This window comes from Ambystoma mexicanum, chromosome 8, assembly GCF_040938575.1.
Source record: "Ambystoma mexicanum isolate Mex_15411 chromosome 8, UKY_AmexF1_1, whole genome shotgun sequence".
In the NCBI taxonomy this organism is placed as follows: domain Eukaryota; kingdom Metazoa; phylum Chordata; class Amphibia; order Caudata; family Ambystomatidae; genus Ambystoma; species Ambystoma mexicanum.
The window spans coordinates 452,076,244-452,101,722 of record NC_090929.1 but is presented as its reverse complement, the minus strand read 5'-3'; the positions used below and the strand labels follow the sequence as shown (position 1 = coordinate 452,101,722).

The following is a 25,479-nucleotide window of genomic DNA, read 5'->3' as shown; positions in this document are numbered from 1 at the left end:
CTGAGATGCTGGAAATGCATCGGAGGGACAGGGCCTCCGTATCCTTGTCCTTTACTGCTTTATATCATGTGTTTTGTCATGTTTTCCGTGCAGGAGTTCATGTGGGACTCCTGGCGGAGCAGCTCTCTTTTGGTTTGGTGAACAGACCCATGGGATACCCTTATGGCACCGATGGGTGGGGGTACAACCCTGTGCCCCTAGTGTATGTTTTTAGGAACCTGTGTGGGGCCCACAGAGCAGGGTATGGGCTGGTGGCAGCTCCATGCTGAATTTGACAGGTGCTCTGAGTATCCGCCATTTTGGGATACCCAGGCCCTGCCATTGGAATCAGTTGATTCCTGATAGGAAACAAGATGGCCCCCGTGGCCTCTTGCTTTCTATTGCCCGTTACCTTGTTTTCCCAAAGTCCTGGGAAGCCCTGACTCTGTCCAGATATAACTTTATTATACATCTTCACACAGAACTGTGTCTAGATAACGGGGCCAGTATTCTGCCAATTGTTCTAATCAACTGCTTCACACAGAACTGTGTCTAGATAACGGGCCAGTATTCTGGCAATTGTTCTAACCAACTGCTTTCCTCCTATGTCTATTGTTGGGTCTCTTTATAACTTGATTTGTGTGACATTTAAACTAAGTCCAGCTGATTTATTTTAATGAAATCTGATAGTAATTGTGGTACCACGTAGAATTGTGTATATATTTGCCATTGTAGATTAACTGAGCACAAAGTGAGTTTTTGTGATTGTGTATATAATCTTGAACCTTAGATATATAAAGACTGCTTGGGGACTCAAGAAACAGCCTGCATCACCCCCTGAGAGCCAAGCCTCGACTGCTGGTCCATGGCTACCAACAATAGAGAATCTTGGTCGGGGTCCTCTGTGCCTCTCCTCTGCCATATAGAGAGGAGTACAGACACCCCCCCTCCAGTCTTTACAACGTCATTGTTGAGTACATATACCACGCGCAGCGCCAGTTGGCTTCAGTTCTGTTTTTTCGCCACCCACATGCAGAATTACTGCCAATGGTAAGTGCTTTTCATTTATCAGAACTTTAAAGAGTGTAAAGTCCAAAGCTCGGAAATTCTACAGTGGGGTAGGTTGGGAGGACGATGAGGAATACGTGGGAGAAACATCCAGTCGAAAAGAATATTACCAGGGGTTAAGTAACTTGCTCTTCGAATGGATCCTGCTCTCCGACATAGTCCTCATTTTATGATAAGACTCCCAAAGCAATTTTAAGTTTTTTTGGAGGAAGGAGTAGAAATTTGAGTTTTTTTTGTCAAGAATGATATGGTAATATATGGCATTTATAATGCACCTGTACAAAAGTTTTTCTAGGCGTGAAAAAAATGGAGCATAGAACTACATTTCCAAATCTGCCCTCATTGTTAGAGGTGTCTAAACAATCTTTTGTAAATGTGTGGATGGTGGACCAGGTAGCTGCCTCGCAGATGTCCTTTATCAGAACTTCCCTGTGAAGGGCAGAGGAAGTTGCCATGCCCCTAGTGGAATGAGCCCTTTCCCAGGGTATCTTTCCCAGCTAGCCTGTAGTACTCTGAAATAGCTAGTATGATCCATTTGGACAGAGTTCGTTTGGTAACTGACTGACCTAGTGTGTGTCCTGTATAGCCAATGAAAAGTTGGTTGTGCTGGCTCAACCTTGCCATTTTTGAAACATAAAAGCTTAGAGCTCTCCTTGGATCGAGACTAGGACGACATGTTTCCTCTTCCTTGCCAGGATGAGGCGGAGGATAGAAGGCCGGAAGCACAATTTTCTGTGCTAAATGGTAATCCGATACAATCTTAGGTAGAAAAGAGGTTTTGACGTTAAGGACAACCTTATACTTGTAAAAGGTGGTAAACAGAAGTTTACAGGATAAGGCATGCAACTCACCCTGCGGGCTGGTGTTATCGCTACTAACAAAATAGTTGTAAGTTAGCAACCTTAAAGGGCAGCAATGGAGTGGCTCGAAAGGAGCACATATCAAAAACTTTAAAAAAACAAACTAAGGTCCCAATTTGGGATTTGAAAAAGTGAAGGAGAAGGAAACACATTGGCAAGTGCCTTCATAAATTGAGTTATTAAGGGTATTTTGAAGTAGGATGCTTCTTCCGAGGTACGCTTGAATATGTAAAGAGCTGCTAGAAAACCTTTGATTGTTCCAATCCGGAGCCCCGGATTTGCCAAATGCAGTAGAAAGAAGTGGGTGCATCTCATTGAAAAGGGTCCACATCTTTCTCCCTAAACCAGCTGCAGAAGTTGTTTCAGCGGCATGGGGATTTTGTTGATAGCCTTCTTTCAAAATTTCCATGTAGTCATCCGGAAGGTGACAATCCTTGTATCTCAGCCTCTCAAAAACCATGCGTGAAGGCTGAGTGTCTTGACCTCTAGATGGAGAACCAGACCCTCCTATCGTGAGAGACCGTCCTCTCTTTATGGAAGACGTATTGGAGGGCAGATGGACATGTCCAGAAGGTCCGCGTGCCACGTCCTCCTGGCCCAATCCTGGGCAATTAAGATCATGAATTTCCTGAACTTTCTCAACCTCCTGATCACGCGAGGAATGACAGGGACTTGATTTAATACGTGCAGAAGAGGAAGTCCACTATGAACACGTCTCCTAGAGCTCCACTTGGAGAAATTCCCCTGGAGCAAAACAGTTTGCACTTCCCGTTGACACTGGTTGCGAACAAGTCCACTTGAGGGGTTCCCCAAAGGGTGAAGATCTTTTGAACGACTTCCTGTGCTAGTTCCCACTCGGGGAGACTGCTCTGCCTGCTCAGAGCGCCCGCCACTGTGTTCTCCTCTCCGGCTAGGTGAACTGCTGATAAGGAAATTCCTTCTTGAATTGCCCAGAACCAGAGATGCATGGTCTCTCTGCACAGTGGTAGTGACTGTTAGGGAGAATTCTCAAAAATGTGCCAATTCCCTCCACCTTAGAGACCCCCAGCAACTTTGCTGGATTTTGAGGACTTTTTTTTACCTGGAGAGAGCAAGACCCTTTTTCCCCCCATTCTCTCATGTATTTTAATGTGATTTTATACACCGTGTTCCTTTTTGGTTATGGATTCAAGCCAACTCCATAGGCATAATCTTTTACAATTGTGTCACAAAGCACCTTCAGTGCAGTGCCACAGGGAAGTCTTCCAGATTTTCCAAGGTTTTAATACCTTCTCTGGGATCAACTTCTGTTTCCCGGAGCAGTAAAGTGAAATTGACTTTACTTAGCATTTTACTTGCTAGACCCAGCACACCCAATCTTACAATAGAGGACTGGAGGGGTTACCTAGTATCCCGTGTCTAAATGCTCATGTAACCTTTTTTGTGTTACCCTTTCTTCAATTGACTGGCTGGTGTCAGTGGTTTCATTTTGAACTACCTAGGTTTGCATTTACAGCGACCGTTGACGGCTCCGGTAAAGTAACAGCGGGAGCCATCTTTTTCAAAATGGCGTATAGCCATCTTTGCTGAAATGGTGCTCGGTCTTCTTTTTTCGCCAGGTCTTTGTAGAAAAGTCCTTCTAGAGAGTTTCTCTGCGCGCCAAACCAGGTTTGGCGTTTTTGTTCGGCATTAGCAGGGTTTCTGAGAGAAACCGGCCTCTGCGCCCTAGTGTCTGGGGTGTGCAGGAAGTGAGGGAGGTGCCCAAAACTCCCTGTGCTTAGTCTCCTAGGAGACCCAAATGCACTCTGTGGTGATTGGCTGGCTGACTGTCCGGCAAGGACAACCACCCTGTTGGGTGAGTGACAGATAGGCTGGAATGAATGGGAGAGAATTGAATAAAAGGGAGTCTTTTGGCTTGGAAGGCAGAGTCGATCACTGGACAAAAGAACCAATGAAGAGCTTGAAGAGGACGGCTGCTGCAACTCCTGGACCGTTGGTTTTCCCGTTGATTCCCTGCTGCAGTGACTACTTGCCAAAATCGCATCGACAGAGAAGCCCCTGCAAGGACTTCTCCCTTTCAGTTGGTGGGACCAATCAACTCCAAAGTAAGCCACCTGGACACCCACCTTGGAGCTGGTTGAATTTCCTCAGAGTTGCTACAGGAACCGTATAGCCAGGGAGAGGGACACCAGATTGTGTGCGTTACTTTTAAGCTGGCCTAAAGCTTTTGGAAGATCCTCCAGGCTCCCACGAAGCACGACTGACCAAGCCTGAGCCCCCTCAGCGGAGTGCGGGACCCCAGAAGTAAGGACAGTCCACCTTGACAGCCAGGAACCACGCTTATTGCTATTTGCTGTACCGCAAGGAGCTGAAAAGCAAAACAGCAATTGAAAGTAAAGTTTGCTGGTTGTCAATTTTGACAGTACCAGTGCAGGAGTCCCCCGACGTCCTCCCTCTTGTCCCCACGACTGAGGCCCAGGAAGAGAGATCTGTAGAGCTGCACAGGAACAGAAGTCATCAGCTGCATCTTTTCTTCTTTACCAAGGTACTGTAAAACAAGTCTAAGAGAACTTACCTCTTACTGTAACTTCTGCAACTCACAAGCCTAATCAGCTTGTGGCCCTACATTTGATTCTTCTTTTTATCAAAGACTCCTAAGAACTTGTGCAAAGAATTTTCCGTTTACTTACCTGAAGTGCTACATCCTATACAAAGACTTTCGCCCATTGACTTTGGCTTAGCCTATTTTAATTGAATGACTCTTCTAAGTGCTATCTGAAAGTATTTGCCTTGCTTATGAGTATTTATAATTTCTTGTGTTCTAATAACCTTTGCCTTTTACAAACTTCTTAAGAGTATTCTAAATGCCAACAGTAAGATATTAATGTCCTCAGCACCCTTGTTACTGAAGCCACCTGTGGCTGTAGGTTGTGTCTGTGGGCCATCCCAAAAGGGTCTTGTCTGATTCAGAAACTCCGAGTGTACAGTATTGAAGAGTATTGGTGTGTTACCAGTATATTGCTCCCTTCTAAAGAAGGCTTTATAACTGACTGATAAATAAATGAATAACTGTTTATGCAGGAAAACTTGAGTGTAAAGAGTTTATTTGAATACCTCCAACTGTGAATCTTTGTGTAACTCCACTATAGCTCACATTTGCCCTCTTGTGATAAGCCTGGCTGCTCAACACGCTACCAAAACTGTGTAGTACAAGCTTATACCAAAGGTTGGGTTACCTATACCTGTAGTCATAGTTGTTTGTATTGTTCCCAGAGGGTACTGCATTCAAACTTTGCCTAACAGTGACCCTACGCTTCCTCTCTTTTTGAGGTAGCACATGGCCACTGTGTTGTCCGTCATTATCAGCTTGTAACAAAAGGGACAGCCCTGGAGCGGACACGATATCATGGGCTGGAGAATAGATGTATAGATACAAGGGGAATCCTGTCCTCAGAAATTCGAACCTGCAATAACGTTTTGCAGTCAAAACTTAAACCTTACTGGAAATCCCAGACATTGGTAATCAATACTCATTGTGGGGGGAGGAAGAAACACTCATCTACGGAGGTAAATCTACATAAGCCTTTTTATCATACTTTTGGCTATTCATGTATCTTCATATGCGTTTATTTCTCAATCAATGTAGAAAGAAACAAACATGATTTCTAGAGCAAAATGACAAATAAAAAATGGTGACAATGTGCAGATTGGTGAAAAGTGCAAAGTGCAATTGATTACAGATATCAAAAGGTAAGCAAAACAAACGTCCATACAATTGTTATGAGAAAGCACGAGATGAGACACAGTATGACTCCATGTGGGTCTCAATCTCAAAAGTACTTATTCTGTAAAATTCTGCAATCAGAAAAAGCTTGTTTTGTATGTAATCCAAGCTGTAAGGGTCAAAAGGGCTAGCAAAAAGTCCAGTCTTGTGGTTCCTTGCGCTAGTGGATTGCCCAGGAGGGGTTTAGACAGATTATACGAAAGTTCAGTCTGTCTGTATCTAGCGCTTTGTGAACTGGCCAGCAGAAGCTGGTACAGGACCAAGAGAGACTGGTCGACGCCTATAGAGAAATGAAGAAAATTTGATGTGGTCCTGGAGCGTGGATCACTGACGTTTCTGTTATTTTGACTCGCAATCTTCTTCTGGGGCCTTGTATATGCAGGTCTCCCTATAGATAAACCAAGGACAAATGTGTGCTCAGTAATCGGTGCATGGGTGTTTCTAAAATAGATAAACAAATGGAAGGTTAAAACTACACCTTTACAATGCAGGGATAAAATTCACGTGCCAGGCTTGCGGCCCTTCAGGGCCCTGCATACTGACCTTTCCTAGAAGCAGTAGATGTGTATCCCTGCTCTGGAACATTTCTAGTGTTCTTAAAAGTGTGCAGACTCTCCGGAGTTGGAAGGGTTCTGCTTGTTCTCTGCTGCGTTTCGTGTGCAGCAGTGTCACATTTCTGGAAGGCCTGTCTATGCTCAGAGCCCTATAGTAGAGGAGACATAGAAAGAAAAGTGGCCGTTTAGATAGATGCCCAGCCATTGTAGAGGGACTCAAGTTTGTGATATATATAGGTAGTGTGAAAACACTACGTATATTAGAAGTCTAGGTGAAGGCTGCAGTGGTATGGCCTCGTAATTGCAGGATCAGTAAGGATGCGCTCACCTTATCAGGAGTCTGTAGCGAATGGAAGAGTGCTCCGCGGTTCGCCGTAGTGACTGTAATCGCCGTAGGTCTAGCTAAAATGGAGCTGTGCTAGTGTAGTCCTCAGTGCGCAGGTGAAAGTGGCGCGTGGCTGGCGAACGCGCATGCACAACTGGCGTAATGTCTGTGTTTGGACATCGCCATAGCAACCTATGGCGCTTCGCTGGTCTGTTCAGAAAAAGGGAGAGCGTTTGAAAGCGAAATCCCTGGTAATTTGCTGACTGGCAAATAACGGGACGATATTTTTACAGATCACCTCGCCTCCAATTTATGTGGATTACCTAAGGTGCGGGCCAAGGCCGGGTTTGTGCTGCGGCTGGCTGGGTAGTCTTGACTTGAGGTCTGCGGCGTCCGGACAGCCTGCTGAAGGGGCCAAAGTGGGACCTAGGCAGGGCTGGGCTGTGATGTGATGACCTGTAAATGGCCTAGGGCAGTGTGGGTGGGGGTACTACATGGTCAGCCTAGAAATTAGTTACCAACGGATACATCATGAGGATCATATATATGACCCTGGAGGGGGCTGGTGCTGACTGGGCAGGCTTCCGGACCGGACGTGGAGAGAATGCTAGTCGGAAAACCCACGTGGATGTGGCAAGGATGGGTCCTCCTTGGCGTGGGTGCAAAAAGGGACGTTGTAAAGCGTTTAAGGGTGTCGGTGCAAAATAGCCCAAAGCTAGCGACTTAGGTTGGGGACCGGCAAAATGGGCCGGTGGCGCCTCGAAGTAATATGTTGGTTGTGGAAGATATTACTGATTAGCCCATATTGGTGGCCTGATAACCTTGGGGGGCTGCTTCGTTGAGACCTCTGGTCAGTGTCTGTAATTTGAAAATCCACCAGGACTCCTTAAAGTTTAAAGCATTGGCGGTGTTGGTGGTGTCCATGACTCCGTCCATGACCCACCATTTGAAGGAGTCGTGTCCATGATGGTACTCCATGTAATGTGACACTAGAGGTGCTGTATGTACTTTGCATCTGATCCTCGTTTTGTGTTCACTTATTCTTTTGTGCACTGGTCTAGAAGTTTGTCCCACGTATCTTAGTTTGCGTGCGCACTCAATTATATAGAAAACGTTGGATGTTTTACAATTTGTGAATTGGCGAAGTTCCCATTCCTTGCCATCTACAGGGAATGATTTTATTTTTTGTGTTTGATTACACGCCATGCAGCTCTCGCATGGGTGGTGTCCTCGAATCTCGCGCATGTTCCATAGTGTGGACCTGGTGGATTTCCGTCTTGTTCTGGCATGCGTTAGAAGGTCTTTCAGATTCTTGTTTCTCTTCAGAGCCATCCTAGGTAAGTCCAATTGTAAAATTGGCCAAAATTTTTTAATCATCTGTTTAAGTTGAGAAGTGTTGGCACCGAAGGTCGAAAATGCATCGTCATTATCAGGACATTCTTTTCCCGTACAAAGGGCAGAAAGGCCTTCAGCGCTAGTCCGATTGCCCTCAGCTCCTAAGGATTGCTATATAGTTTGGACTCCGATGGAGACCAACGACTGATGATTGTCAGATCATTGGCGTGGCCTACCCACCCTGTGAGTGAGGCATCCGTCACTACTGTTACCTCCGGCCATAGTTGCCAAAAGGGTTCTCCCTTCAGAATGTTGTCCTCGCAGGCCCACCACAGAAGGTCCTGTGCGACTCTGCTCTGAGCCTGAAGGTCTGACATCCTGCCTGAAAATTGGGAACATTCCCGAGAGCCCATTGGATGGCTCTCATTCTCAGGCGAGCCTCCGGCACCAGATGAAATGCAGGATGCAATAAGGCCGAGCAACCTCAAATAGTCGAAGGCTGGACGACTATGGGCACTCTGAAATTTGGTGACCATCTGCAAAATGAGATTAGCCCTCAACTCGGGTGGTAAGGCTTTTCCCAAGGATGTCTCCAGGACCGCTCCAATGAAATAGAGTTTCTGAGATGGTATCATGTGGGACTTCTTGTAATTGAGGGAAGCCGTCTGTGGAGGGAGTGGCAGGTGATACTGACATGTTCTAGGGCCTGTTCGGGTGAACGTGCCTTGATAAGCTAATCATCTAGGTCGGGGTAGACGTGGACCCCCCCCACCCCCCCCAACACCCTCTCCTGATCCTTGCTGCCACCACTGACATCAGCTTGGTGAAAACCCTTGGGGCCGAGGTCAGCCTGAATGACAGAACTCAAAACTTGTAATGGGAACCGTCAACAGCGAACCTCAGGTACTTCCTGTGCTTGTGATGGATTGGCACATGAAAGTAAGCATCATGAAGGTCCCATGATATCATCCAATCCTGGAGCTGGAGGGCCTGTGAAATTAAGTTACTCACCGTAGTGACTAACATACTCTTAGTCCATAGCCCCCTTTCCTTTATACTGCATGGGCGTCCCGCGCTAGGGTTCAGGAGACAGAACCTTCTTTACCAGAAAAAAGCTGCCTTCCCCTTTAAATTTAGAGGAGCGTCCTTAGGAGCATGCACTCTGCTGTTTCCTCTCACCCATGCAACTCATCAGTCCCCATTGACACGTCGACAATATTTAACATTGCCTAATGACACCAGTATTATTGGGGGGGGGTGTATGGAGGAAAGGGGACTATGTACTAAGAGTACGCTAGTCACTATGGGGAGTAACTATTATTACTCTTACGTCCCGTCCCCTTTCCTCCATACTGCATGGGTGATTACAACTGAATGTAGCCCCAGGGTGGAGAGGAGACCCTCCACAAGTAAACAGATTCCTTAGAACCGCCTCTCCGAAAGCCATGTACGACTTCGAGCCAGCGTCCAAACAGTAGTGCTTACAAAAAGCTGAAGGTGTGGCCCAGGTGGCCGCCCTGCCCTGCCACAGAGCCTGCCGCTGGAATGCGATGGCAGTGGCCTTGGCTCTGACAGTATGGGCGTGCATGTTAGCTGGAAGCGGTTTGTGCTGCCCCTCATAGGTCTCCTTGATGGCCGAAACCATCCACCTTGCTATAGAGGCCTTGGATGCCCGACAACCGGGCCTTGACCCCCCCCCGAAGGCGAGTAACTGAACGTCCGACATGTGGAACCCCTTGGTCCTGTCCAGATAGAATTTCAGAGCACGTCTGACATCTAGACAGTGCAATACCCTCTGAGCCTCTCCTTTAGGGTCAGAGACTATCTCTTTGTTTAGTTGGAAAGCGGAGGCTACCTTAGGTAGGAACGTGGGGTGCCTTCTCAGGACAACCTTTTCCTTGTGAAAAGTAGTATAGAGTTTGAAAGTCACCAGTACCTGGATCTCGCCGACTCTGCGAGCAGAGGCGAGGCCCACCAACAGAGCTGTTTTAATGGTGATGAGCCTGATGTCCGCGGACGTCATTGGCTCGAATTATGGGGTGTGGTTTTTAGATGGGCGGGAAGAGCCTGGCGAGGCCCGCCAGATGTCGCTTATCCACAGGGTTGGAAGAGGAGAAGACCTCCTCCGAATTTCTGTAGGCCCCTATGGCTGCCAAATAGGTGCGGTATGTATCCACATGCAAGCCTGAATGAGCAAGGTGTGCCGAGAATGAGAGCACATCATCCAAAGTGTACCTAAGAGGGTAGATTTCCTTGCAGTCTGCCCAGTGACAGAACCCAGTCCATTCACTCTTGTACTGACTCCTAGTAGCCTTGCTCCTAGTGCCCTGAATGATTTCTAGGTTAGCCTGTGATAGACCCAGCTGTTTCAGTGTGACCTGCTCAGGAACCACGCAGGGCTAATTTCTGTGGAGAGGGATGGATGACCCTGCCCCCCTGCTGAGCAAGAAGATGAGATGGGCCCATCGGCAGGTGAATGAGAGGCCTGTCAGAGAGGCCGAGAACCACGGTCTCGCTGTTAGGAAAGATTCCCATTTATGTGAAGTTTCCCCCCCAGTTGTGTACCCCCCAACTTTTTGCTGCTGTTTAACACCATAGTCTGACTTTGCCAGAGGAGCACAGCCTTCAGCTGCACTCCCCTGCGCTTTTCGCTCACTTTATTATGGGGAAACTGACATGCCCTTAAAGACAGTCAGCACTGGGAGACTTGGTTTCCATTGGTCCTTGTCAATGTTGCAACTTTTCTGCAACATGTTGCAAGTGCACAATGTACCTTACAGTCTAGTGCACTTGGGTTATTCCTGTCATTTCTAAAGGCCCTAGACACACTCAAAGGATTTATTTAGGAGACGTGCAGATGTGCCTCAGACAGGGCTGGTGGAAGCTTATCTTACCATATATTTTTAACTCTTTCTTGCCAGGTAAACCATGTTTACCGGGTTTGGCACAAATAGGTGGCCTGACTCCAAAGTGGCCATGCAACGAGGGTTGTTTGGCCATCTTGCCCCTTCACCTTCCCCAGGCCGAGCCGGGTCAGTCCTTATTTCAGCAAGCATTCTCTCGTGAACCGCCAAGCTTTCGCAGGCTTCTACATGCCTTGGGTTTGTTCTTCCAGGATGTGGGTAGGACTGTCTGCTTCCAATACACATCCTGGGTGCCAGAGAGTCTGGTGTGCTGTAAATGTCTGGGACCACTGTGGTACATGATTGGTCCACGTATGGTGTGCATGTATGTGAGCAGATCTCCCATTGGGTCCTCTTTGCTTTGGCACAAAGGATATTCTGGATAAGAAGGCTCCAATCACCCATACCATGTCGATCTCTTGAGTTCTCACTGAACGAAGGATAGGATCAAGGTATCCTGAAACTAAGAAAACGAGTCGAGGAACCACTGGCGACCCGCTGGAAGGTTTGGCACCCTGAGCCCGCTGCCGTCCCGCTGGACCCCTCTGCATCTGGTCGAACTAGAAGGTCTGCAAAGACGCTTCGATCCATTTGAATAGAGGGACCAACTAATCACGGCACCTTCATCAAACCCTGCAAGTAAGCCTTCTCGGAAGTGTCCCTGGGCCAACCGGTGGGCTGACCAGCTTGTGCAGGACCTTTGCTCTGAAACAGCCACCATTTCGAGGAGGCCCTTGAAACTTGGTACATCGCAAGCTCTGTGTTCATGGCACACACACCGAATTTTGTACAGTTGCCGGTCCTAGGTCTGGAGTAAAGAGAGCGCCCGAACCGGAGTACATGCGGTTACCGTGTCGGCCAGCTGTGGTGACCAACTTTGCAGGTGGCTTGCAGCTGTGGCCCTCTGTGCCTTGAAGCCTGCTACAGTCCATCCACCAGGAGCGGAGAAATCACCATTGTCCCATTTGGGAATAAACGATGTAACTTCATCGCTGAAAGCCGCAGAGCCTCAGAATTGCTGCATTTGAACCTGAAACCGGATTGGATTAGACTGCCGGTCCGGAGTGCGCATGGGGTCGGTGAGTACTTGCAGCCCTTAACGGTGGCCCGAGGGCCCCTCTCCCTTCCAGTGATAGCCTGAGCTATCAAATTATTCCCAACTCATGGAACCTGTTCTGCAATCACGGGGGAGCCCCTCCACGAATAGTGGGAATCTATTCTGCATCACCTCACCCACCTTCCTCAGCTGCTACAGACCCTACAAGAGAGCCCGTTTTCGGCCATCTGCACTATCGCGTGCGCTAGCATTGCAAGTACATTTGAGCAATAGGCTCCCCTCTTCTTAGGGACTCGACTGCCTTTCAGTTAGGATTATGATTACTGCAGAATTGCCTAAAGACTCTTCGCACTACCCGCTTCCTTCCCTTTTCTAGGTTGTGGACCCGTTTCATGCATTAGCCCTTTAGGCCACTTGGTCTTGTATATAAGTATTTTAGTCGGAATATATGTGTTGGTTTAAATGTGTTACTGTTCATAACTATTGTGTTGAAACTCAAAGGCCTTGAATAAATATATTTATATTTTTAATATATATACACACCTGACGGAGTGATTTGTAAGTGTCCTTTACTCTGTGTCCTCATTGAGGTTTTTCAGTCACGGTCACTCCTCGTGAGACCTAGTCTTGACCGCCGCCAATGCTTCCTTGAATGGTCTGGCTTGTCCAGAAGGTTACCCTGTTCCAAGAAACTAGGCTGGCCTTCTGGACGTCTGTGCACCAGGTCAGAGTTCAGAAATCCATCTTAACACTAGCCGGCCATCACAGAGCTATGAGAATGAGGTGAGGTGACAAGAATCCTTTATCTTGCAGATCAGCCTGTGGATCATGGGTGTGAGAGAGAAGGTATAAGCGGTCATGCCGTTCCACTGTATCTGGAATGCGTCGCCCAGGGAACCGGGGCCCTGACTCTGCCAGGAAGCAAACTGCTGGCACTTTGTGTAGTCCCAGGAGGCAAAGAGATCCACCTGAGGATGCCCCATCTGCATCTGATCTTCAGATCTCCAGCAGCATTGGTTTGTTCAGTTGCCACTCGTAATTGTCTGCTCCCAGTCTGCTGAGCCTGATGGCCTCCAGGTTGGACTCGCCCGGCAGGTGGATGGCTGTAAGGTAGATGTTCTCCAGGGCCCATTCCCACATGTTGATTGCTAGTGACCTGGTACCCCCCCCTGCATGTTGACATAGTACATGCTGGTGGAGTTGTCAGTCTCGATTAGGACGACTTTGGCCCCAATGATAGGAAGGAAAGCTTTGCGAGCTAGCCAGATGACTTTCAGCTCCAGCCAGTTGATATGAGACTCCTATTGGGACCAGCATCTGGACACTGGTCGTACAGACTGGCCCACCAGCCTTCCAGGGAGGAATCTGTGGTGATGCTGACCTTCGGGGCCGGCTGCTGGATGGGCTTGCCCGTCCACAGGTTGCAGTATCTGGACCACCATGTGAGGTCCGAGTGGAGGAGGAATGCTGACCAGCTCCGCTTGGGAGCCCCCCTCCTGATTCCATGAGGCTGCGAAGTGCAGCTGCAATCTCCTCATCTTGAGTCTTGTCTGTGGTATGGCCAGTAGGACCGCTGCCATGATACCGAATAGATGTTGGTACCACCAGATTGAAGTCACTTGTCGGGTGAGGAAGTGAGTAGTGGCCCTTTTGATGGCCGTGACCTTGTCCTCCGAGGGGAAAACTGTCTCTGAGCTTGTGTCTAGAAAGGTCAGTCTCTGCGTAGGCTGCAGCTGAGACTTTCTGAGGTTGATCGCAAAACCCCAGCTCGTGGAGTGTAATCATAAGGGCAGAGGAAGTGTGGTGAACCTCCTCCGGAGATCTCGCCCTGACGAGCCAGTCGTCCAGGTACAGGTAGACGTGGTGGCCCTGAGAAAGACTGCCACTAAATTCATGAGCCTGTTAAATACCTTGGGGGCTGAATTGAGGCAGAAGGGGCGCACCTTGTATTGGAAATGGCAGCCCAAGATCCTGAATCGCAGATAGGAGCGATGCCGCTGCCAAATTGGGACGTGTAGATAAGCGTCATTCAGATCCAGGGAGCTCAAAGTCTCTCCTGAACAATGTCTCCGCAATGAGTGCTGGCGTAACCATCTTGAATTTCTGAAGAGGGAGGGAGAGGTTGAGGGTGGAGCGGTAAAACAACTCTCAGCCCAGCCTGGTTCTTTTGTATGGTGAAAAATCCAGGAGTAGAAGCCCAATCCTCGCTGGAAGGCTGGGACTTCTTCCACTGACCAGCAACCAAATTTCCGCTGTCCCAATCTGTGGGAGGAGAGGGAGGGATCGGTAAGCAGTACTCGGTGGATACTACAGAGAGGATCCAGGGGTCCGTGAACGTCCGACGCCAAAACTGAGCGTGAAGGGCAAGCCTGAACCCCAACTGGAGACACGTGGACCAGAAGGGATGTGTCATTCCTTTCCCTCTGAGGCTGTTGCGGAGGAGAGGGAGTGGGGGGGGGGGGGACTTAAAAAAAACTCTTGCCCCCCCCCTTTGTTGCTTGCGCCGTTGCCGACTAGGAGAACGGTCAGGTTGCCTGGACCTCCGTTCTTGTAAGCCGCGGAACCCCCGAACACCCGCCCCTTGTCGGAGCGTTGATGTGACTGGGTGTATGCCTTGGGCATTGCCTTTGTAAGGATAAAAACTGCGAACTGATTTCCTTTGTATCTAGCTCCTCATCGGCGGTGGAGTTAAAGAGGTCACCACCCTCGAATGGAAGGTCCAATATGCGTTGCTGGATGTCTGGGTTAAACTTAGTAGACCAAAGCCAGGCAGTCCTTCTCATGCCTGTGGCGATGCATATGGCACAGCCAGAGGTGTCTATGTGGGCCATGGTGGACTCCGTGATTTTTGCCTCTGCTAGTCCCGCCTTGAAACGTGACTGGCTCTGCAACGGAAGTTCTGGAAAAAAGTCAGCTATTTCCCGACAAAGCCTCTGGTTAACGGCTGACAGCATGGCATCTGCGTTGGATTGACGAAGATGCAACAAAGCGTTAGAATAAAGCTTCTTCCCGTACACCTCCAAGATCTTCACCTCCTTGCCTACCAGCGCCGAGGATGAGGTGGCCGAGGACGACTGAGGCTTTGAGTAGAGTGATGCTGCAGCAATCACTGAAGAGTGCAGTTGAGGATGGGCCGACAGCAAGAGTGGGTCCCCTCCATTTGCCTATACTTGGCGTCCAGGCGCCGATTGACAGGCTGGGCCGAGTGGGGTTTGAGCCACCACTTTTTGGCCAAGACGACAACGTCCTTCTGCATCGGGATTCCCGTTCTAGCTGCGGGGCTTAGAGTAAGGACCTCAGCCAGTACCCCCGCCTCTGGTTGTTCAGCTTCGGGTTGAGGAAGGCCCAAGTACTCAGCCAGACCTGCCAGTTGTTCGTGGAAGGCCTTGGCCGACAATGGTGCGTCAGGGTCTTTTTCCTCGTCTGTGTCCACCAGGGCGTCTGGTTGGTCCAGAGCAGGTGGAGGAGTGCTGGGCGCCGATGGCTGAGCGGTCGAGACCGGATCTGGAGCCTGCAGCAGACGCTGGTACGGAACCGCCTGAACTGTGGGAGGCAGGGGAGCTGGAACCGAAGGAGCCGGTGTGGGCACCACCGGGGCCTGCAGCGCTGGATCCATAGGAGGAATGTCCATAGGCGAAGACAGAGGGGCCGGAGGAAGCATGTCCCTGATCACATTCTTAAGGATGGCCCCCATCTGAGGAGAACTCATGAGAGTGAGGAACGTTTCAAAGAACCTGTCCTCGCAGGCCCGTGGGGTGGCACGTGATATTGACGGGATAGCGGGCGGTTGTCGGGGCCGGTGTGTACTGTGTCTTGCTGGTTGCAGGGTAAACATGCCCTGTGATGCTGATGGATAAAGCTGTAGGCCACGTACCTGGTTGGCACGTCCCACCTTGTAATTTTTTCTCCCAACCGCTCCGTTCTTCGGGCGGTATCAGACGAGCAGCCATCTTGTCTGGGGCAGCAGCCATCTTGTCGAGCTGCATGCCATGTGTGGATGTCATGATGCTTGGCTCACTGGGCCCGGTCTCCTCGAGGACTCTTGGTGGAGGAGCAGGTAAGCATGTCACCCTCAGCAGTATCGCCGGCAGTGCTGCGTGCAGGCGCCCCCTCAGACATGTTGCCGGTACAAGGGCATAGCCCCTCGGGTGTACACCCGGTAAAAGAAACTTGCAATCCCTTAGCACTGTCTCCGGAAGGATCTACAGACTCCTCGGCCTGGCGGCCAGTTGCTGAACTAGCCTCAGTACCTGTGCTGGTGTGAGAACCTGAGAGGTTCATCTCGCCCGGGCGTTTCCTTTGGAAGGAGTCGTCCTTGCGGGGTGCGCTAGAAAAGAGCAGCCCCCCCCCCCATTTGGCATTGACTTATGTCTGCCCAAGTTCTTCCAAGTCCTCTCGAGGAGACTTCTCGCAGACCTCACACAACCTAGCTATTCTGTTCTTCAGAGCATGTGATGAAAGCGCGTTGCACGCTGTACAACCCTCCCCGCTGTGGTCGGGGCAAAGGCAGTGGAGGCAAAGAGCATGGTGATTGGATGTAGGGAAGAGCCCCTCACAGGCTGGATACCTGCTGAAGCCCGCTGAAGTCAACATGCGCCAGGGAGGAGCGTGGTGCCAGAGCACCGAGTGCCTGATTGATAAAAGACAAAAAGACAGAAGAAAGTATCCAGAGAAGAGAGCCTGGAATTACATGGCCAAAGTCAAACCCAGGAGTTCTGGTGAAATCGGTCTGTTCCCGTCAACGCGGAAAAGGAGACTGAGGAGTGACGCTGGTGGGCGGAGTCAGAGGAGTGCATGCTCCCAGGGCTGCGCCTCCGCGCGCCTCTAAATTTAAAGGGGAAGAAGGTTTGTTTCTGGTGAAAAGGTTCAGTCTCCCGTCGCTAGCGAGGGACGCCCATGCAGTAGGGAGTAAAGGGGATGTGACGTAAGAGTAAGGGTAACCATCTTAAACCTGTCCTTCCCGAGGAACTTGTTCAAGTATCTCAATTCCAAGATGAACACAAAGAATGGGGTGGTTTAAACGCCGACGTTCACATTCTGCGACCTGGTGTTAGACTCTCGTAACACTGTCACATTTGGCACGAGAGATAGAGGTACACACCCCCACCTCTACAGAGAAATAATGTAGTATTAGAACTCACCTTCATACAAATGCGCCAGATTGGGTCAAATGGTGTCTCCAAAATTAAGGTTTATTTATACATTCTCTGTTAAGTTATTGTTTGCCCTTAATGGTAACACGTGTTTCGGCAACAAAAAAGTGCCTTTTTCAAACCAGGGCTGTTGGGCAAATGAACATATTAAACACAATGCATTGTAAAATAAACAATCATTATAAAAATAAGTATTTCATTCAGCATTATACCAACAATAATGTTGTTCATATCAAAAGTTTGTTAAGAGACATAGATGACAAAGGATGGGTGGAGGGGAGAGATATGCACAGAGAAAAAGAAAAATACAAAAAAATAATAATGAATAATAAACGTTGTATTCAGTACTAGTTGGCTCATTCATATACCTTTTGCTAATCATATTTCTTTACTGTTGACATGTTTTTAAACCTATTAAGAATAGCTGATTTCCGAGATATCTCAATCTAATTCTTTGATTATAATCGGCACTGTTTGTGCAGTTTATCAACCTCAATTGCGAGTGATGATTTATGCATTACTATAAATTGTGTGCGTCAACAAGGACCAATACCAAAAAACTAAAAACACAACACCAATTGCTCTTCTATATAAGGGTTGTTACCTATTTGCTTGATATAACGTGATAAACTGCTGTCTGTTCTAGGCGTGGTAACCGGGTTAAATCCCTGAAGGAAGAGAACTCTAGTTACACATTACTGTAAATGGTTTATCGCTAGGTGCGATTGGGTTAGTTTGCAGCATTTATTTCCCTTTTGTTTCCCATTTCCCCTTACGTAAATTGCGCGGACTGTATAGTCTCTTATGTATTATGCAAGTACAATCGTCTTTTATGGGCCAGGCGCTGTTGCTGCATTGTTGCAGATGCATATGATCCTTTACGGACATTGTGCAGGCTGTCTGTTCACGGCGTTTCTAACCGCATGCACGCATGTAGGTTGATAAACTACACAAACAGTGCCTCTCTGGGAGATACTACTGTATCCCAGAGCAATAAAGAGAAATCGACTTTACTTACCATTGTAACTTTCTAGACCCAGCACACACTATCTTACCATAAAGTGCTGGAGGGATTACCTAGTATCCCCTTAGTCTAGCTTTTCATGTAAGATTGTTTATGTTACCCTTTTCTCATTGAATGGCTGGTGGCAGTGATTTCGTTTGAACTACCATGGTGTGCATTTACCACGGGCTGCGTTCACAGCTACAGAACAGCACCCACAGGAGCCATCTTTGTCAAAATGGTGCCCGGTCTTCTATTTTCGCCATTTCTTTGTGGAAAGGTCCTTCTTGAGATTTACTCTGCACGCCAAACCAGGTTTGGTCTCTTTGGTCATTTTCCTTTTGGCTGGATTCATGAGTGAAAACCACCTCTGGCTCCAGAGTGACTGGGGTAGGCAGGAAGTGAGGGAGGTGCCAGAAACTCCCTGTGCTTAGTTTCCTAGGAGACCCAAATGCACTTTGTGGTGATTGGCCGGCTGACTGTCCGGCAAGGACAGCCACCCTGCTGGGTGATTGACAGCTACGCTGGAATTAATGGGGAGTCCTTTGGCTTGGGAGTCGAGAGTCAATCACTGGACGAAGGAACCGAAGAAGAACTTGAAGAGGACGCCTGCTGCAACTCCTGGACCGTTGGTTTGCCCGATGAAGCCCTGCTGCAGTGCCGAAACGCCAAGTTCACATTGACAGAGATGCCCCTGCAAGGAAGACTTCTCCCTTTGAATTGGTGGGACCAATAAACTCCAAAGTAAGCCACCGGGACAGCCATCTCGGAGCTGGTTGAATTTGCACAGGGTTGCTGCTGGAGATTGTATAGCCAGGGAGAGGAACACCAGATTGTGTGCGTTGTTTTTAAACCGGCCTAGAGCTTTTAGAAAATCCTCTGGACTCCCAAGAAGCAGGACTGACCAAGCCTGAGCCCCCTCAACAGAGTGCGGGACCCCAGAAGCAAGGAAAGCCCATCACGACAGCCAGGAACCGCAGTGTTGCTATTTGTGGTAGATGCGAGGAGCTGAAACACTGAACAGCTACTAAAAATGAAGTTTGCCGGTTGCAAGTTTTGACCGTCCCAGTGCATTGCAGGAGTCACCCCCAACGTCCTCCCTCTTGTCCCCACGACTGAGGCCCAGGAACAGTGAGATCTGCAGAGCTGCACAGGAACAGAAGACATCAGCTGCATCTTTTCTTCTATTCCAACTTACCTCTCACTGTAGAGTTGCTTGAAACTTCTACAACTCACAAGTCTAATCAGCTTGTGGCCATACATTTGATTCTTCTTTTCATCAAAGTCTCCCAAGAACTTGTGGAAAGACTTTTCCATTTACTTGCCAGAATTGCTTCATCCTATACAAGACTTTTGCCCATTGACTTTGGCTTAGCCTATTGAATTGTATGACTCTTCTTGGAGGATCCAAAAGTATTTGCCTGCTTAAGAATAGTTGTGGTCTCTTGTGATCTAATAACCTTTGCCTTTTACCAATTCCTAAAAGTATTCTAAATGCCAACAGTAAGATATAAATGTCCCAAGCACCCTAGTTATTGAAGTCACCTGTGGGTGTAGGTTGTGTCTGTGGGCTATCCCAAAAGGGTCTTTACTGATTTAGAAACTAAGAGTGCACGGTATTGGAGAGTATTGGTGTGTTACTAGTATATTGCTCCCTTCTGAAGAAGGCTTACTAACGGACTGATAAATTAATAATTGTTTATGCAAGAAACCTTGAGTGTAAGAGTTTGTTTGAATACCTGTAACTGCAAATCTCTGTGTACCTCCACTACAGCTCGCATCTACCCCTCTTGAGATAAGCCTGGCTGCTCAACACGCTACCAAAACTGTGTAGTACAAGCTTATACCAAAGGTTGGGTTGCCTGTACCTGTAGTCATAGTTGTGTGGAGTGGTCCCAGAGGGTACTGCATACAGACTTTGCCTGTCGCCGTCGCAAACAGATTGATCAGAGGATTTCCCCATTTGAGGAAAAGGTAGTCCACTTGATCCTGTCCAAGCTCCTACTCGTGGCACGAGCGCAGCTCCCTGCTGAGGGAGTCGTCATCGGTGTTCTTTACTCCTGCCAGGTGAAACGGAACGAGGAACACTTCCTGGGCGACGGCCCAGGGCCATAAATCATGTGCCTCGTTGGAGACAGCTGGGGATATGATGACCCCCCCTTGCTTCAGGATGTAAAACATTGTGCTGGTATTGTCCGTGAAGACCCTCACCAACTTGCCCTTGAGGGACGGCAGAAACGTCCTTAGGGCCCAAAACACTGCCCGTAGTTCCAGGATGTTGATGTGCAACGTCTTCTCCTCCGGTAACTACAGGCCTCTGGCGTTAAGACGGCCGGTGTGGGCTCCCCCTCCTTCCAGATAAGTGTCTGTTGGGACTGTGTCCTGGTACCGAGGGGGTGCATGGAAATCCGTGCTTCCGGATATATTGGAGCGCACGCCAAACCACCTTATCGCTCGACGGAAATACTCATCGCGCGTAATCCTGTCCTGGAAGCATCCGGATTCCTCGACCCAACGGGCATCGAGGAGCTGCTGTAGCGGGCGCAACCGCAACCTGCAGAGGCGAATTAGGTAAATGTATGACGACATGCTGAGAAGAGACTTGATGGCCCGCACTGTGGCGTTCTTGTGCCAACAGCCGTTGCACCTTGCCCAAGATGGCCGCTACCCTCAACTCAGATGGTGCCTCCAGGCAATACACTGGGTTGAGCCCGGGATACCAGGAACAGAGCGTCCTGCGAAGCAGTCAAGCAGGATTTGGCATAATTCATTGAGAACCCCAGCTCTGTCAGTAATCGGACGGTCCTCGCCGTGTGGTCAACGGCGATGACTCTTGATCTGGCCCGGATGAGCCAGTCTTCCAAGAAGGGATAGGCGTGGATCCCTTGCATTCGTAGATGGGCCGCCACCGGAGCAAGGCACTTGGTGAAAATTCTGGGTGCAAACTTCAGTCCAAAAAGAAGGGCCTTGAATTGGTAATGCTTCCCTTGAACGACGAAGTGCAGAAACTTTCGGTGTCCTTTGTGGATGGGGAAGTACACATCCCCCAGGTCCAACGATGACAAAGTCTCCCTCTTCCAGTTGTCTGAGCATGTGTTGAAGAGGGACCATCCTGAACTTTTGGGATCTTATGTATTTGTTCAGTCATCGTAGGTCGAGGATGGGCCTCCAGTCCCCGGTCTTCTTTCGTAGGAGGAAGTACTGAGAGTAAACTCCAAAGCCGCATTTAAACCAACTTTATCGCCCTTTTCCTTAACATGGCCTGCATTTCCAGAAGCAGCTGAGGGACGTGATTTCCTGCCGGGCCACCAGTGGTATTCGGGGACACTTTTATTGGAATTCTAGTGTGTGTCCATGGGCGACAGTGTCCAGCACCCAACGGTCGGTGGAGATTGTCTTCCACACGCTGACTAAGTTCGCGAGCCGGCCTCTCACTGGGGTGCACGGGTGGGGGCCGACATCCTGGTCGGTTCAATCCGGTTTGGAGGTCGAGGGGCCACCCTGAAGACCCCGATACAATGGCAACTGCCCCCGAAGGTCTTGGACCGGCCCTGTTGGCTTCTTTGGTCGAAGACCATGGGGACTGGCGGTAAGAGGAGGAGCCCCAGCCAAAACGCCTCAAAGATGGGCTAGGCCTGCTGTTGTTGTATAGTGCCTAGGGCACATGCCGTCTCTGTGTACGCTGTGATGGCCTGGAGGGATTCATCCACCACTTTTCCGAACAGGTTGCCCCCGTCAAAGGGCATATCCAAAACCCTTGTCTGGACCTCCTGTCTAAAGTTAGTGGCCCTGAGCCAACAACAACGACTTGGGCAGGCACCATAACCCATTTGGCAGTACCCCACGTCCACAATGTCCATGACCACTGTGATGGCATGCTCCGAAGCCACCTCGCCTTCTTGCAGGAGTTCCAAGGCCTCAACCCGCTTGTTATCGGGGAGGAAGTCCAGGAGAGGAGCCAGTTTACACCACAGCACCCGGTCGTATCTGGCTACGAGGGTGTTGGCAGCCTTGATCGTGGTCGCCGCAGAGTAGATAACGTTCCTACCCATCGAGTTCAATTTCTTTCCCTCGCTGTCCGGACGGGTGGGAAAAGCCGAAGATGTCGAGCCTGACTATTTCTTCATAGCGGCTACTGAGACCAAAGAGTCTGGTGACGGTTGAGACCGCAGGCACTTGGGTGCAGATTCCCACACCCTGTACTTCTTCTCCAGCCGGCCTCTCTTTGCTGGGGCTGTAGCTGGATTCTTTATCAGAGGCAGCCCTTCGTCCCAAACATCGTCCAGTAGAGGAAACGAGAGGATGATGGTCTTCCTCTTCGCCTCTCGGCGTTGATATAAGAAACCCTCCTTTTCCTCCGGTGTGAGCTGCAAAAGCTCTGATTGGTGGGAGATCATCGCATGGAACGATCCTTTCTCGTCCGGACGAGAGGCTCGGGGCAGAGGCGATGGGAGGTCCCCCATACCGCCTTCATCATACGTGACCGTTGTCGCTGTGTCCGATTCAGTCTCCCTTGGAGGAGAGGGTGAAGTGTGGCATGGAGGTATTCGGTGTCTCCTCCTCTACTTGGTCGGTGATTCCCCTGGTGGCAACGGGGCGACCACACTGGTGCCACGGGAGGGCCAGGCGGCAGGATCGCCGGTATCTTTCTTTGTTACTCAGTCACCAAACTAGTTGAGGGCCGAGATGATTCCAGTGCAAAGTCTCTAGGCAGCCTCTGGGGCATAGGGGAAGGGCCTGGGCCCCTGTCATCCCGGGGCCCTTTGTCGTCGCCTCCATCAACAGTATCGTCGTCCTCATCGCGGGGCGAGTCCCCGGCACCTTCGATGTCCTCGCACTCCTGGACGGTATGGATGGAAATGGCCTAGTCATCTTCAGCCGAAGAAATGTCTGTTCCCTGCAGACATTCCATGCCACCCCCCGCCCCCACTTCTTTGGGTTCAGAGGGGAAAGGGGTCGGTCTCGGGCTGAGGTCTGGCGCCCTCTTCTCCAGAGTCTTATCAGAGGACATGTTTGAAGCCTCCCTCCTGGGAGGAAGGGTCACTTGTGCCGTCACATTCTGAGAGTCTGCCCCTACGGCTTTTGAAAGCGACGCCACCACCACCTCGAGGGAGGGTGAAGGTTTCGTCTGGTGCACCTGGGCCTTCACAGCGAGGCCGGGCTCCTAGTCTTGCTTGGTCTTGCCCTTCACGGCCGAATCAGAGGTCTTGTCCTGTTTGGCCTTCTCCTTCAGGGCCGGATCGGACCCTTTGTCTCCTTTGGCCTTGTCTGCCGCGGGTAGGCTGGAAACCATACCCTGCTTGGCCTTCTCCGGATTCTCCCGTAGCTTACCCGGGTTTTCCGACTTTCTCTTAGAGGAGGAACCAGAGCGTTGACTGGAGATCGGCATAGATGGAGATAATGGGCGCGCCCTTATAGTTGTGGGACCCGCAGCAGCACCGACCATGACGGAAGCGGACTTGCAGTGCTTGGCCTTGTGTTGGGCCCCCACGGGTGGGGGGCACTCAAAGGACTTGGAAGCCTGCTCAGTTTTCCCAGATCCGGGAGAGGCATGCCCCTGGGTGCCACCCGGTGAAGCAGCCTTGTCCTGCAGCCACGCTTCCAGCCGTTGATGTCGGTCCCTTAACGTCCGCTTCAAGAAGTCACAGCAAAAAGCACAATCTTCCTCCTTGTGCGTCGGACGCAGGCAGTACAGACACTGGGAATGCTTGTCGTCCATGTATACATTCCGCAAACTGTAGTCGGAGCACAGCTTGAAGAGGGAAGGGCATCCTTCTCGTCCAACATGATCCACGCAGTGTAGGCCCGAAGAAATCTTCTGGAAGCCTCCAAGCAGAAAACTCGACGAAAGCAGCGCTTGAGGGGCGATGAAAAATCCGAAAAACGGGTACCTGTTAGTTGGAAGGATGATTGATGGAGCACACGGGCTCGATTGACTGAAAAATAGAGTTTAACTCTCAAAAAGCGAAAAACACAGCAAAAAGCTTGAAGAGCAAAGCATGAGGACTCCCAACACTTGAACGTCCTGTAAAATTCAGAATATTGGCTGCCTGAGGCGGGGCTTAGGAAGAGGGCAGTCATTGGCTGAGGGCAGTATGACCCAGACATCAGTGCATGGTCGTTAGGAGAAATTATTTTTTCTTTTACTGAGGATTCCCAGCCCGATGACAGGGAATATTCATGAGCATGTGAATCCATGCCAGACCCCATGCTGGAGAAGTAATTTGTTCCTTCTCTAGCATGGGGTCTGGTATGGATTCACATGCTCATGAATAACGAATACACAGCAGTACAACAATACATAACCACGGGAGGTGGCAAGGCTCAACAGAAGCAATTCACTCTTATCTCTGGAACAGACTCTGTTAGGGAGAATTCTCATAAATGGTTAATTTCCCTTACCTACTGAGTCCCTCAGCAGCTTTGCTGGATTTCTAGGATTTATTTTTTTCACCTGGTAAGAGCGTGAGCCTTTTTTCCCACTCTTACATGTGTTTTGCTATTTGTGTTTCTACTTTTTGTGTGATCTTGGGCACTGGAGCCTCACCTACTCACGGACACCATATTTTTCATGTGTGTTACACAGCACCTTCAGTGCAGTGACACAAGGTTGTCTTTTAGACTTCCCACCGACTCCATTTTCTGGGGCTGACTACAGTCCCCCAGAAAAGGGTAAAGTTGCCATTAACTTTACTTTAGTCACTTTAAATCACAGACCCAGAACACCCCATCTTCCATGGAGTATTGGAAAGGGTTAATTCTTAGCCATTTTTGTCTTTGCCTCTTGGGGCATTGTTTTGCTCCCTTTACTTTAAGACTTGGCTGGTGGCAGTGGTATTGTAAAGACTGGAGGGTGGTGTCTGTACTTCTGCTCTCTATATGGTAGAGGAGAGGCACAGAAGACCCCAACCAAGATTCTCTATTACGGTAGCAATGGACTGAGCCTAGCTTCTCAGGAGGTGATGCAGGCTGGTTCTTAAGTACAGTGTAGTCCCCGAACCCCCACAAAGGAATGTCCACACATTGTATTACTGAAAACACAGTCTTTATATAATTAATATTCAATGGTATGTACACAATCACAATAACGCACTTTGTACTCGGAAATGAACAATGATAAATATATACAATTCTAAAGTGGTACCACCAATGTTATCGAATCTCATTAAAGTGCATCAACTGTACGGTTAAAATGTCACACAGATCAATAACGAGGACACCAGCAATAGAGATAGGAAGGAACGTAAGATGGTTGAAACAATAGGCAGAATGCTGGCCCCGTTACCTAGACACAGTTCAGTGTGGAGATCCCCCCCCACCTGGGCAACCTGTAAAATAAAGATATATAGCACAAGCCCAGTCTATATATTGTTCAATAGCCTTTTTTCCTCCTATTAAGGTTTTACCCATCCCAATGTACCTGGTGGAGTAAAGTTCTTCCAAGACGCGTCGAAGGATCCTTCTCGAGTGACTCCCTTT

At 49.4% G+C, this 25,479-nt stretch overlaps 1 protein-coding gene across 14 annotated transcripts in view; it reads right to left on the bottom strand.

The window, feature by feature from the left end:
• Positions 1 to 25,479, bottom strand: part of RERE (arginine-glutamic acid dipeptide repeats) — a 2,107,422-nt gene that overhangs the window by 716,991 nt on the left and 1,364,952 nt on the right. The window lies entirely within an intron of this gene.